General features: G+C 41.3%; 1 protein-coding gene across 4 annotated transcripts in view; it reads left to right on the forward strand.

Annotated features, from left to right (window-relative positions):
• FILIP1 (filamin A interacting protein 1) overlaps positions 1–13,529 on the forward strand; it is a 100,889-nt gene that overhangs the window by 66,198 nt on the left and 21,162 nt on the right. The window contains exon 1 of one of the 4 annotated variants that reach the window (XM_054280288.1): positions 11,286–11,351. The exons of 2 other annotated variants lie outside the window; for them this stretch is intronic. The gene's annotated coding sequence lies outside the window, so the exon portion shown is untranslated. Of the gene's footprint in view, positions 1–11,285; positions 11,403–13,529 lie in introns of those variants that run through there. One more of the 4 variants, XM_054280286.1, reaches the window with a different exon arrangement.

Below are 13,529 nucleotides of genomic sequence, written 5' to 3' on the forward strand. Positions count from 1 at the left end.
CATGGATCCAAGCAAGTGCAAAGGCTGGAGTGTGATACAGATTGGAGATTTTGAGTGTGTTGCCTTTCCAGTTTGTATTTTCCCTCGATTTTTATGAAGACTGTAAAATAAAGGAGCTGGCAGGAAGACAGCAGGGCAGAGTATCCAGAGTATCCATCAGTCAATTACTTGTTTAGAGAACAATCAAGCCAAAAATATGAAGTGTTCAGGACTAATACATTTCTGTGATTTATCACCATAAAGCCAAATTCTGTGATAAAAATAGGCCCATACAGAAGTATTGGGGTGAGGTATAAGATCCAAACATGTAACACAGATTTTGGCCTGTAAGTGTAATCTGTTGGTGATTCCTCTCAAGTCTGGAAATTAGGTGACATTACAGAAATATTTTTGCTATCTTCTTTCCCCCCCCCCCCCCCCAAGAGTTTTTAGCCATATTTGTATTCTGGCTTTTTTTTCTCATATGGAGATTGTTTCTATGTCCTGGTTTCCAAATTGTGACCAAAAAAAAAGGAAAGCCATCCCAAAGGGGCTTCACCATTGCCTACAGCAGTTACTCATTTTACTGCACATTACTGGCCTTACTAGAACACTGAGTCACTCTGTCTACTTTTCAGTGAGTGCATCTCTAAACTTTTAATATTATAATGTAGAAGACAAGGGCAGCAGTGCATTTTTGTTCTTTTCAGGCTGGCATGCTGTCAGTATGGTTTGAAAAAGCTGGTTATTTTCTGTCAATATAATATATTCACAGGGTCACAGATCAGAAATTCTGGGGTAGTCTATGAAAAGAAATGAATTAAAAAACCTGGCAATGACAAATACAATTTCTGCACAGTTAAATAAATCTGAAGGCAGTACATTTTGCAGGTCCTGTTTTACAGCTCTAGTTGACTGCAAGGCAGAGATGACTAAAAGTTTATGTTTTAACTAATGAATCTGGTCCCAGCTTCCAACAAAATGGTTCCAAAGGTAATTTGAAAACAAGAGAACAAACAGTTACATCTGACTGTGGAGAAACAATATGAAAGTATTGCAAGTCTTACACAATGTGAGCTGGGACTAATCCAAATCCATCTCTTTACACTTGGATAGTCCTCAAAACTGTCCAGTCTTTCAGTCACTTCTGGGATTATATAAAATGGCATCATGTGTTGTTTCAGCTACAGTTCCAAAATTTTTTCTAAGTAGGCATCAGCTTCACAGCCCTTGAGAGAGAATTATTATACAAAACTATATGTACTTCATTATTCCTAGCAAGTTTGCTCGCTAAAATCATCAATTCAAATGCTCCCAGGGTCAGACAGGGGGAAAAAATTACGTCATTCAAAATCTACTCACGAACTCAAACTCTGTCCAGGGTGCAATAGGTAACAATTTGAACATTTAGGAGGCCTTTGGCATGTTTCAGAGTTATTATACTACTGAAATAAAGATCAGTTCGCAGCTCTACTGAGGCCATGTTTTTAAGTTGTCATTTTTTAGGCAAAGAAAACAAGAATTGAATCAGGGTCATGTAGGGAAAATTGCTTCCTCATTCAGAGAGATTAGAAACAGGTTTCAGTTGAAATGCCAGGTTTCAGTGAATTTCTAAAAAATTTAAATAGATACCACTTATTTACAAGCATAAATATATAAAATGGGCTCTCGAGCTTGAATATTGGATACATGTTGGATATTTGCTTTATGTTTAAATGCAAGTTTACCTGTGCAGAGATCCTGTGCACAGTCTGATTAGTGAAGTGTATGACCTTCTGCCCTAATGGCCTACTAATATCCCAGACCTGTTCTGTATGGTCTGATAACTTCCATCAGTTGTAGCAAGAACCTCAGGACATCATCTGACTAGGGGACTGTTCTGAATCAGTGAGCCTATATGGAAGCGTTCCTAACCCTAAACAGATGTAATGCTCTCTCCATCTTCTTTCCCCAACAGGGTGCTAAGTCGTGCATCTCTTCTCATTCCTGCAACATCTCCAGCAGCAGTGGAGATTAGAAATACTGAGTTTTATATTTGCACCATTTCAGTTTTCATTTCTATTTAAGGCTTTTGTGTGAAGAATTCTTAAGGCAGAAATAAAAAATCCAGGGGGTGCAAATATCCAGACAAAGCATTCCCATGAAATTTGCCAAGGCCTGTGCAAATGTGAGAGCAGAGAAATGCAAAATGGGTAATTCATCACATATTTGTAAGGTACTTGAGTAGGTGCCTGACTATAATATTGTGTTGCCATAGTTAGTATTTCAACTAACTTTTAAAAAACTCATTAGGACATACCATTTTGGGTGTAAGACTATTATTAATGTCAACAAAGAAAATCTGGTGACCTAATTCACAAGACCAGCTAGTCAAAAAACCATATCAAATAACCCTGTGATTATGGCACTCACCTGGACCATGATAGACTTTTAATCCTTCTGTCAACTTGTTGGGACCTGAATCCACCTCTCAGAGGAGGCCTTCCTGGCCACATCACTGGTTCCTTGGGGTGGCTGTTCCCATTTTTCCTGGGAAAAATTGTTGTATTTTTACAAGTCACTTATATCATTTTGGGTTCTTTTCACCAAAGAGAAGAAAATCTTCTTGTAGGTCAGGGCCTGAGTATTCAAATTTCCCAGACAGAGGAATTCACTGGTCCAGGCAGATCACTTGATCTTCTGAAAAATGGAGGATTTTTCACTTGTTGGTTTGGTGAATTGGGCCAAGATACAGTCCCTTCTATCCCATGCTTTTCTTAAAATGACAAAAGAGGAAATGAAATGACTGATCTGAAACAAACAAATGTTTCACTGAAATCCACATGAAACACTTTTTCACTTGAATGAGAGAAAAAGAATAAGCTTTCTTAAATATATTTTTAAATTTTTAGTTAAGCTCTGAAACTGAAAATTCAATTACACAGCTTTGTTATTCAGTCGCTTATGTTAGGGAATCATTAATAGTAACATGTAATGCCTTAATGAGGGAAGATAAAGAAATGAGCAGAAAATGATGCTAAATTATAGCAGAATGACAGCAATGTTTTTCTGATGATAGCAATTATGTCATAGCTGAAAAAGTATCTCTTGGTGATAAGTACATATATCATAGAATGAAAGTTCCTGTACAATTCCATTTAAAAAGTTCATTTTCAGAGGAACCAGAAGGGGATAGATGTATTCTCTTTCATCATTTAAATGTCAGGCTTTTCCTAGATGACTTAACTCGTTTTAAAATGATGCATAGCTGTCAACATTTTTCCATTTTGAAAATTACTGCCTGGGACACAACCGTGGTTTCCAAAGGCAGCAGGGGCAGAGCAGTGTCTGTCACAGTGAGAGGCAGTGTGGAGAACAGCTCATGTGACACGGGCACAGCTCATGCTGCAATAGAGGGGAGTCTGTCCTGCTGTCACAGCCTCGTGTCCCCACCTGACAGCACCAGAGCTGCTGCTCCAACTCGCTTTCAGTGACGGGCACCATTGCCCCGTGCCCACCATTAGCTCACCCAAGCTTTCTGCCTCCCTCTTCTTCAGGTCTTAGGAAATAATTAATCCTGATGCTGGATTTTTATGAGCACAAAGCTGGCATTGCTGCAACTCCTTTGAAGTCAGTAGAGCTCTTCTTGATTAATGGGATTAATAGAATCAGAGTAGGAATTCCGAAATGTGTGTGTGCTTGTACCTGTAGAAGTCTATACATGCACATATAAATGTGTTATGTACAGCAGTTTGTTGGGTGCAATTACACCTTCTGCATGGGAGTCTGCAATCCAGAAAATTAACTTGTCAGCAATACATATTTCCTGTAAAATAATATTTTTATATAACTTATATATGCATTTTGGTTCATCATAGCAATTGTAATAACAGCAACAACAACAACAATAAAGCATAATAGTAATAACAACAATAATAACAATAGTAATTATAACAACAGCAATGATAATAGCAATAGTTTTAATTCCTATAATTTTTTACATAATTTCCACAGCCAAATTACGCCTTTTAGGTTTTGCATGCTTTTTGGTCAGTATTGCCTATTGATTCCACCAAGGATGCTGTAAGCTTTTGCCTCCTTGTGCATGAGGCATCATCTGCACTTATGTCACTAGAAGATTTTAAAAAATAATAGTGATTTGTAAGTGAGGATGCCCAGTGGAAGTCAACAGCTAATGACTGAATACCTGATTAGAGAGCAACAAGGCCAGATTGTTTAAGTCCTGCAGTTATTCAGAGATCAATACAGACATGGAAGAAAGAAATTAAGAAATTTGAAGACCAAGGCAAGCACAGCACCTTCTAATTCCCACTTAGTGTATGAAACTGGCCCAGTTTTTCCTTGCTTGCTCTCTATCTCAGAACCTGAGTTTTCCCTGTCCTTTTTTTTGCTGTTCATAAATTCAACAGGCTACAGCCAGGATATGATCTTGGAAAGGGATAGTGCAAACTAGAAGTATTTCAGACTGAGGAGAGAAATAAAGCCACACATGATGTTTTTGTGGCAAGAGATGCACAGGGGCTGGTGCAAGTAAGAGTTTCTCTGAATGGAAACACTGACAGGTCCTGTTCTTGTGCAAGGGCTGTCATCAGCCCATGTCTCTCTTGTCCTCAGAACAAAGCCCTGGCTTTTAAAGACAGGTATTTCATAATATAAATAGCCCAAATAACCTTAGGTGAAGAATGATGCTCAGTTCAGGCAAGATGACAGGACTACCAAGGATGTGCAACAGCAAATCTGGGCAACCAAAATACAGATCTGCTCAAAAATCAGATGCTTGTGACGATTCATATTTATATGTGCAGTGGTTCTGTATTTTTGGTTTGGGTTTGAATGGGGGCTTTTTGGGTTTTTTGTTTGTTTTCTTTATATTTTCCTTTTAAAATTCTTAATTGATTGCATTCCAGATATTTATGGGAGTCTTTTTTGAATTCTGCTCTAAGTAACTAGAAGTAAAAGGTTAAAATAGCAGGCTCAAACCTTGGGTGAGTCTAGGCCCTGTGCATTGGCTGGAGAGGGGAGCTGTGAGGGCAGACTCTACTCCAATTGTCTCTCAATAGACACAAATCTAATGCAATCATTAGAATTGCATGAGCTGTAATAAATAGCTATGTGATAATCAAACACCTTTGTTTAAGTGAAGGGGGGTTTCTTCAGTGTTTTTTCACAATTGTGGTGGGTTTGGTTTTTGGTGGGTTTTTTTTGTTTTTGTTTTTGTTTTTTTTGTTTTTTTTTTTTTTTTTTTTTTTTTTTTTTTTTTGTTTTATTTTTGTTGGTTTTTTGAGGGGAGAGGTGCCCATTTATGCTGCACCTCCAGTACACAGGCAAAAAGCAGTAGCAAAGGTGGGGCTGTGGGATGGATGTGGTGGAATGCGTGTGGACTTTTGTGTTCAGGGCAAGAGCTGAGGGTCCTGGCATCAAAATTAATGGAAATACCTTCCCAGCCTTTCAGACTGAGAGCTGGCACATGGCATATTAGGATGTGGTGTGACAGCCAGGATTACTCTATGCTGATGTTGTTAAAATCTATCGGTCCCTCTCTAGATCATAAAAGCAGCTGCTGGCTGCTCTTCTACAGCATTGGAAAATTTTTCTGAGGATTCATTATTTGCTAAATCATTGATAATATGACACTCACAAGGAAGTAATTTAAAAATCAAGAAGGAATCTTCATTAGATTATTTTCTCTGCTTTTATAGGTGTGGATTGTATTATTCTTAGGTCACTGTGACCAAGGTGGCTGAATATGATATGAACAAGTGCACACAAAGGCAGTATTTCTAAAAAAGACTCTGCATTGACAGAGATGAGTTTTTATATTGACTCCACTTGAACAGACACTTGCTCTCAAGCTGCATTGATGTTGTACAGCTGTGTGAGCTTCTCCATGCTTGACCAGCCCAGTGTGTGCAATTGCATGCAAAAATGATGACAATATTAATAATGCTATTTCCTAAATCCAGTTTTTAAATTTTGTCACTCTTTTCTTTTTTCTGGCACACTTTCCAATGTTGGTGACCCTCTTGTGGTGACTACAGACACACTATCACTTGTATGGTTTGATGTGAAAATGAATCAAGAATTCTTTGGATTCTGTTTTCTCTCATTTTCCCTTCTCACTAGTTTTACTCACTCTATCAAATACTATATTCTAGTGGTGTTTCAAATGTGGAGCAGTGAGGCAGATAACCTTTAGTTTTAGGTGTAGGACCCAGGTGCCTTTCAACCCCATCAAGTTACTGGGTTACCTTGTTTGAAGGAAGGGTCAGTGGGAAGAAACACAAAGGAAAAGAATGTTCAGAAAAGATCAGCAGGAGTGAGACCAGTGGGGCAAGAACTGAACTGATGGACCTGGATTGTAAAAAAAGACAAATAGCAAAGAGAGAGGTGTAGGCCAACAAAACAAAAGCAACAGAAAGGAGAAAATCAGTCAGGATTAATTTCACATCCTAGACCCAGCTGGAGCAAAAGATGCCAAGACACTCCCAAAAGACTAATTCTCTCTGGGTAAACTAAGAATAGGCATGGCTCTCCCTGCTTTTAAAGACTTGAGCTCACTCTTCCACCTAATTTTCCCCATGAGCACCTAGCACCTCAAAAGCAAGTAGCTTAGAAGAACAAGGGTGGAGCCCAGAGCAGGCAGACAGCGTTGGTGAGGGGCTCTGATGGAGGTGGAGCAGCCAGCACTCACCATGGTGGGTGCAGAGGGCAGCATCCTGCCAAGTGTGCTTGTCTCAGCTCCAGGACACCTTTCCCCTTGGCTCCCAAGGTGCTCTTGTTGAAGGGCCACAAGAGGCTTCTATGAGACTCCTGGTGCTTATTCCCAAAATATGACCAAATCATACTATGAAGCAATAATCATGACACAGGCAGGTCCTGCTTCAGCTGTAATCACTTTTACTTAAAATAACCCCAGCAGTATTGGAGATGCTGAGCTTTCCAGCCATCACGAGGTCACACACAAGTGCTAAGAAAGCAGAAAACCAAATGGAAGGGGATAGAGTGCAACAGGAAAAAAAAAAAGCTGGAAATGCTTTTGTTAAACTTTTGAATCATGCTTTGACAAAAGGCAGCAGATCCCAACGTAGGGTGATTTTCATGCTGCAATAAACAGAAAAATAATTTAAAACCTAGGCAGCATGACTTATTCTGAAAGATCTGAGGGGTAATAAAAAAGCCTGTGTGCAAATGTGTGTGTGCACACAATTTCTTTAACAGATGCATGGAACAACCTGTTTTAAATAAGAACAAAGGTGAACAAAGCCAGTTGTCAGGGCAGCTCACCAAATGAAGTTTTCTAATGTGCATGACGTATGCCATATAAAGTGTATTGCCTGACATACAGCACAGAGTCCAACTTGAAGTATTTTTCTCAGGCTTCTCCTACAAAGTCATGTTTCAAGAATTTACTGCATTCATCTTCTTTATTTATTTCTCTTCTCCAAAAGGCCCAATGGATCACCTTGCTCATTATATCTTCAGCAGCAAATTAAAATCAGCCTCTTCCCTCCCTAAATATTCAAATTTTCTTGTTCTGTCAAGATGTCACTCAATCAATTTCTATCTGTTGCACTCAGAGCAGACAACTGTAAGCAGAAAGTGGAGGTCAGGTCTGACTTACCAAATCAGTTTGACTTAAGCAAAAGAAGGGAAAAAAAGAAAAACAAAATAGTGATGGAAGATTTTCACTGCTTTGAAGCTTTTGTGAACAAAAAATAAAAAAGTCTGGCAAGCACACAGTGTAACTTGTCATGTATGTAAGTAAACACAAATTTAGGAAAAACTTTGCTTTGCACAAACAGTAATTTTTGGGCTTTTTGTAACATGTTTGAGAACTTGGAGAGAGTTACAAGATCTCTGCCTTCACTATAAATGTTCCATGTGTTTCTGCACTGAAGGTAAAGAGACAACTGAGAGCAGGGACAGTCTGCTGGGAAGGTTACAAAACTCTGTTTACAGAGAATTTTATAATCAGGCAATAATTTGTTTCAAGTCTCTAAGATCCACAAGAGGAATCTTTTGCTGTGCATAGTTAGAAAATTTTTAAAGGGAGCAGCTTATCAAAGAAATGTGTAGTGTATTTGCACATCATTCAATTTTAATTTATTTCCAATTCCATCTTTTGATTCCCAGTTACTCTTCTCTGTAGTAGGCAATCATGCTAGATGCAGAGTATCATTTCTGATTTTCAAGATGAGTTGAAATTTGGGATTCCTATCTATTCCCTCTGCTGCTTTTATTTCTTGTTGTTTTTCTTATCTGCTCTCACAATGTTGCAAGTGCTGCTTTACTCAGGAATGCATTTCTTGAACTACTTCATCCCAATGAATGTGTGAACAAAAAAATTCATGAGCAAGTTAAATTTTCGCAGCCTTTGAAGTCACCTAAAGTTGAGGTACTCTTGAGAAATAACAACATATGAAGTACCTTTCTATTTTTATATAGGCACATAATGTGATTTCTAAGCAGTAAAAGAAAAGCTGTAAATATTAAAGGCCCGCTTGGCCTTAGCTGTGACATCCTACCTGATATCCCCTGTAGGTCTGGTACCAGTGTAGTGATGGGTACCCAGAGTAGTTGAAATGGTGATGGAAGAATACTTTCATTGTGAAATCTCATGGTGGTACAGACTTAACCAGTGCAGGTGTGTAGGCTCACTACTACTACACTGCACTTTCTCTGACATCCTCTTGACATCCCTGACCATTCTGCTCAGAGCTGAGACCATGAGAACACAGATGAGGGAAGATGTGTCGCTTGCAGTGCCAGCCCGGCCCAAGCGTGGCAACCCAGACAAAAGGACAGCCAGAGCAGACACCACAGAAGGGCTGTTGATCTGGGAGGGTGGGGGTTAGCAATGGAGTGCAGAGGTGAGGAGCACCTGGGACTCAGCAGCACATGCAGTGGGACTGGGACGAGCTGTGCAATGAGCTCCAAGCCCAGAGCCAGCTGGGATGGGCTGGGGTGTGTGAGCAGAGATTCCCCTGCCGAGCCAGCACAGCCCTGCTCCTGGCTGCTGATCACAGCCAAACCCATCTGTCAGCAGATAGTTTTGAAACTTGCTTGCAAAGTGCTCCATGCCTTTCTAGTATCAAACTGCCTCGAGGCTGACACCCTGCTATTGCTATAAATTATTTTGTAAACTTAGAGTGCAGACTTTTGTGCAAAGGATCTAAGCTCTCCTGATGAACTATTAAAGTGCCCATATAATGGCTCATCATTACATTTCAATGGTCAGTATCTTAGTGTTTGCCATTGTGTATGCAATTTCCTCTTTTAAAAGAATGTTTGGCTCTACCAAACAATGGGATTGCAAGGGACACAGTAAATAGACTAAGCAGATCATTGGTCTGCTCAATGCATGTGATCATTTGTAATTGCACAAACGCATTTTGTACAGAAACCTTTCCTCTGACACTGGAAAAACAGAAACATACCAAGATGCATCAGCTTTGCCCACAGGAAGCAACAATCTCTCTATAGGACCCCAGATTCATCTTTTGGAAAGTATTTAGTAAATGAGGTAAAGGAATATGAAATGGGAGAGAATGATTAAGACTTGTTTAGATTTCCCTGGAAAATGTGACTTTACTGTTGCGTTCCTACATGGTGCTAGTAGTCATGTGAAGCTAATTTACATGGATTGTGAATGTTTTCCATTCTAAGAATGGAGTCTTTTTGGGAGCATGTTGGATCTCAGATGTGCAGGAGTCTGGAGCATCCACTCCTGGGAACAGGCGAAATCACAGGGATTGTGATCTGCATGCACAACACATCCTGCTGCACTCTGAAACCCACACCCAATGTACCCCACAGCAGGTGTCCCAAGCAAAACCTTGGTCCTTTTCTACTTATACCTCCCACCCAGAAATTAATAATTCTGTTCTCAGCAGAGTCTGAAGAGAGTGAGGTAAATAACAATAAAATCTTGAATAAAAAGCATAAATCCAGTCTCTAAGCACCTGCTTTTCAAATGAGCTCTGTCTAGGCTATGTGCTGAATGAGGGTCCTAAGGAAAAATAATCAAAGATCATTAAATTAGACAGTTTCTCAAACATGTAAACTCACATCCATTTTTAGTGTATAATAATATTTGAAATTCTATGCTTTCAGTGCTTTTGGCTATTGAAAGCTTTCTAAGAAAAGTGGAAAGTGAATGGCAAAGGAAGGAGGAAAGCAAAGGCGAAAGGGAAAGGGAAAGGGAAAGGGAAAGGGAAAGGAAAAGGGAAAGGGAAAGGGAAAGGGAAAGGGAAAGGGAGCCCTTCCTAGCTCTCCTCCCCAAATCTGAAAAAGTGACTGGGAGCAATACAGGGAATAATAAGGGAAACAGAAGGAATCCTCAAGTTCTTTTATGCTGTTTTGGGAACAAAAGGGCTGGTTTAGGACTTCTTTAAAGCAGGGAGCTAGCAGAATGGTGCTTTTCAGACCTCACCAGACTTGGTTAGGCTTGCTACTATGCATGGATTTTCAAAAACAAACACTCCCGTATACTAAATCCCCAGGGGCTTTTCTTCATCTATTCATGCCTTTATCAGCCGATCTTAAGATCAGCCAGCGCGTACCAGCAGTAGTACTGCCACTTCAAACACCGGCAAGACAAGAGGAAAGCAACAGGAACTTTTGTTGAGCCAGCGGAATGAATCGGCAGCTGGGACTGGGAAGTAGCAGCGCTCCGTGCATCCCAGTCCACTTAAGCAAAACCAACTCCCAGGGGCTCTCTGCGATCAAATTATTATTTCTTAATCGTTCACCTATGAACTGTAGCTACAGAGAGCCCGGGGGGGCTGTCAGTAACAAACGCCGGGCGAGGGGCGGCGGACGGGAGCCGGGGCTGCCCCGGTGCTGCCCCGGCCCGGCGGCTCCAGCCCCGCCCGCCCCGGGCGCAGCCTCACCTGGCAGCGGCGCCGCGGAGCCGGGCCCCGCATCGCCCCCCGGGCTGCCGCTCTGGTTGCTTAAACAAAAAAAACAAAAAAAGAAAGAAAAGAGTAGGTCTAGCTATAAGGTAAGAGAATTCCTTTTTTCTTATTTTTGATTTTTTAATTGTTTTTTTAATTTGAGCGCCTCTAATTGCCGAGTGCGTGCGCCATTGGCTGGCTCGGTGAGCGCACCGGGCAGTGGCGTAGGCGCGGGCGGGACGGAGCAAGGCTGGAGCGGGGCTGGAGCGGGGCTGGAGCGGGCAGCGGGAAGCGGGCGCGCCGGGATGCGCGGCGGCCCTGGCTGCGGACGGAGCAGGACAGCGCCGAGCGGCCGGGGCTGATGTAGCGTTGGGCTGGAGCCTTGGAAGGTGCACCTGGTGGGGCTGTGCTGTGCGGGTCCCCCTCCCGAAGCGCGCACCGAGGGGTCAGGGAAGGATAACCGCAGCCCGGAGACAGGTTTGGCAATTCTGATCTCTCAGCTGAACGCTGCTTCGCCTTCGCTCTCTGGTACTGCGTGCTTGCTTTCTGTGCATCCCCTTTCCCCTCCTCTAACCTCCGGAATGAGTGTGGACGATACTGTTATGTAGTCTGAAAGGATGTCGGTCGGGTTTTGTTCTTAAAGATCTTTAGTGTTTTTCTTACGTGACCAGTGTGTTGGAAGGGTGGGGGGACACTGAATTTAGTGAGTGTTCATATTCCAAAATACTGCCTTCAGTCACTGCTCAGTTGGAGTAATACACTTGCAACACAAATGAACTATTTCAGCAAACTGGATTTAATTTTTTACAAAATCAGTGTTAGAAACAGAAGATAAACTGTTGTAGACTACAAGCAATGTGTCCTCCTAATTAAGGAAGAAAACATTTCCTTTACTTTCAGTGTATTTTAGAAACTATCATGTAGTTTAGAAGCAGCAAGAATATTAATGTTTTTCTTATATAGTTTGATACAATCACTTTCCAAAGTTAATTCAGTTCTTCAGCAATGAAGAGCATGCACTTTTTTACACTTTGAGTTTGTACATTAGAGAGCCACAAAAAATTGTCTTTGGGTTTACTAGAACTTTTTTAAACAAGCTTGTGTTTGTTTTCAGAGTTGACCCTGTCATAAACTGAACAAGAAGTTGGAAAGTTCTGTAGTAAGGTCATTCAAACATTTTTCTCATTCCTTACCTTTAAAATGTAATGGATAGTAAGGAGAAAAGTAATACAGATGTGCTTTATTCTTTTTCTTGCCATGGGATCTGATCTCGTTTACATATTTCTTCTCCCAGTTGAGATGGATGCATGGGAAGTAGTGAGGCTGATGATTCAAAGGTGTGACCTCATCACCTAATTTAAGTCTTGGGCCTGATTGTTTTTTTTCCTAGAGAGCCTAACCACCTTTTGGCTCTCTTTGACTTCAGCTCAAGTTGTAAGTACTCAGAACTAGCAAAATTCAGCCTTTTGTGTATCTCAGCCTGGCCCCAAACACAGGAGCACTGGGAAATAGTCCTGACATGTGGAGGATTTCCCAGTGGCTGTAGAAATAATCTTCAAAAATCAGCTGTTGTACATGAAACAGGAAAAAAAAAAAAAAAAAAAAGGGAACTCCTTTATTGAGTTAAACCACCTCTTGCTGGTTTTCATTGTCCTGGGATTACAGACTCTTGCATCACTTAATGGGCAGCAGCTTTCTAGCTACCACTAGGAAGTTGTCCAGCCTCTCTAACTCTGCATGTACAGTAGCAAACTTTGGGTTTTAAGTGGAAAGATGAGTTTGCAAAGACTTTTGCTTTCCCAGTGGAAATTCCCTTGGGATTGCTGTGTGAGTGGCAGAGAAATGCTGTTCGCCCCTCAGGAGGAAGAAGCTTTCATCAGCCCTCAGTCATCTGATCCTTAGAGTGACCAAGTCCTCATTAATGTATTTGCCTTAACTCCCACTTACTGGCCATCCGTGAAATAGGATAGACGTCATTACATCCCATAGCAACAGACTTTTGGAATGTAAATGGCAAAGTAAGGTACTACAGGAGAGGGAAGTCTCATGGCTTTGTGCTGGAGCAGCAGTGAGAAACTCTGTGGGTCTCCAGGCTGTGTATGAACTCAATTAATAAGGTCCCCTAGAGACCTTACTGCTTGACTCCTTTCCATCCTCTTTCTTCTAACTGCTGTTCCTCCTGTTGCCAGTTTTGATAGCAGGAGAAACAGCTCTCCACTTCTCCAGATTTCCCTCTACATTAGCCCCTCCTTTGAGTGCTTAATTAAACACTGGGAGACACCTTGGGAGGCTTGGCTTTGTTTGTTTGCAGAGCAGGGGGCTAAAACAGGCCAACACAGCTGAACTATGGTGCTGTAATGTTGATGTGCATGCAAACCATGGGAGCAGCTTATGGCCTTTCAGGGCATCATCTGGCTTGCCATGCTTTCCCAGGATTTCCTTGTGTAGGTGAGTGCCTATTTCTGTCCTAGAGGTGGAAAAGGTTGTCTGAGTACCTGTGATGTTATCTCATCTTGCTGGAAGTACAAACAGAAAGGGAGATACACACACTGGTATGATTTTCAATAAATGTTTGGGGGGCTATTTGCTTTTGCATGCTCTGTTTTAAACACTTGGAAGTGGATGGTTTTTTTTGAGAGGAGCCATGACTAAAGA

This window comes from Melozone crissalis, unplaced genomic scaffold, assembly GCF_028551555.1.
Source record: "Melozone crissalis strain CALT ecotype California unplaced genomic scaffold, PUWL_Pcris_2 ptg000027l_1, whole genome shotgun sequence".
Classification (NCBI taxonomy): Eukaryota; Metazoa; Chordata; class Aves; order Passeriformes; family Passerellidae; genus Melozone; species Melozone crissalis.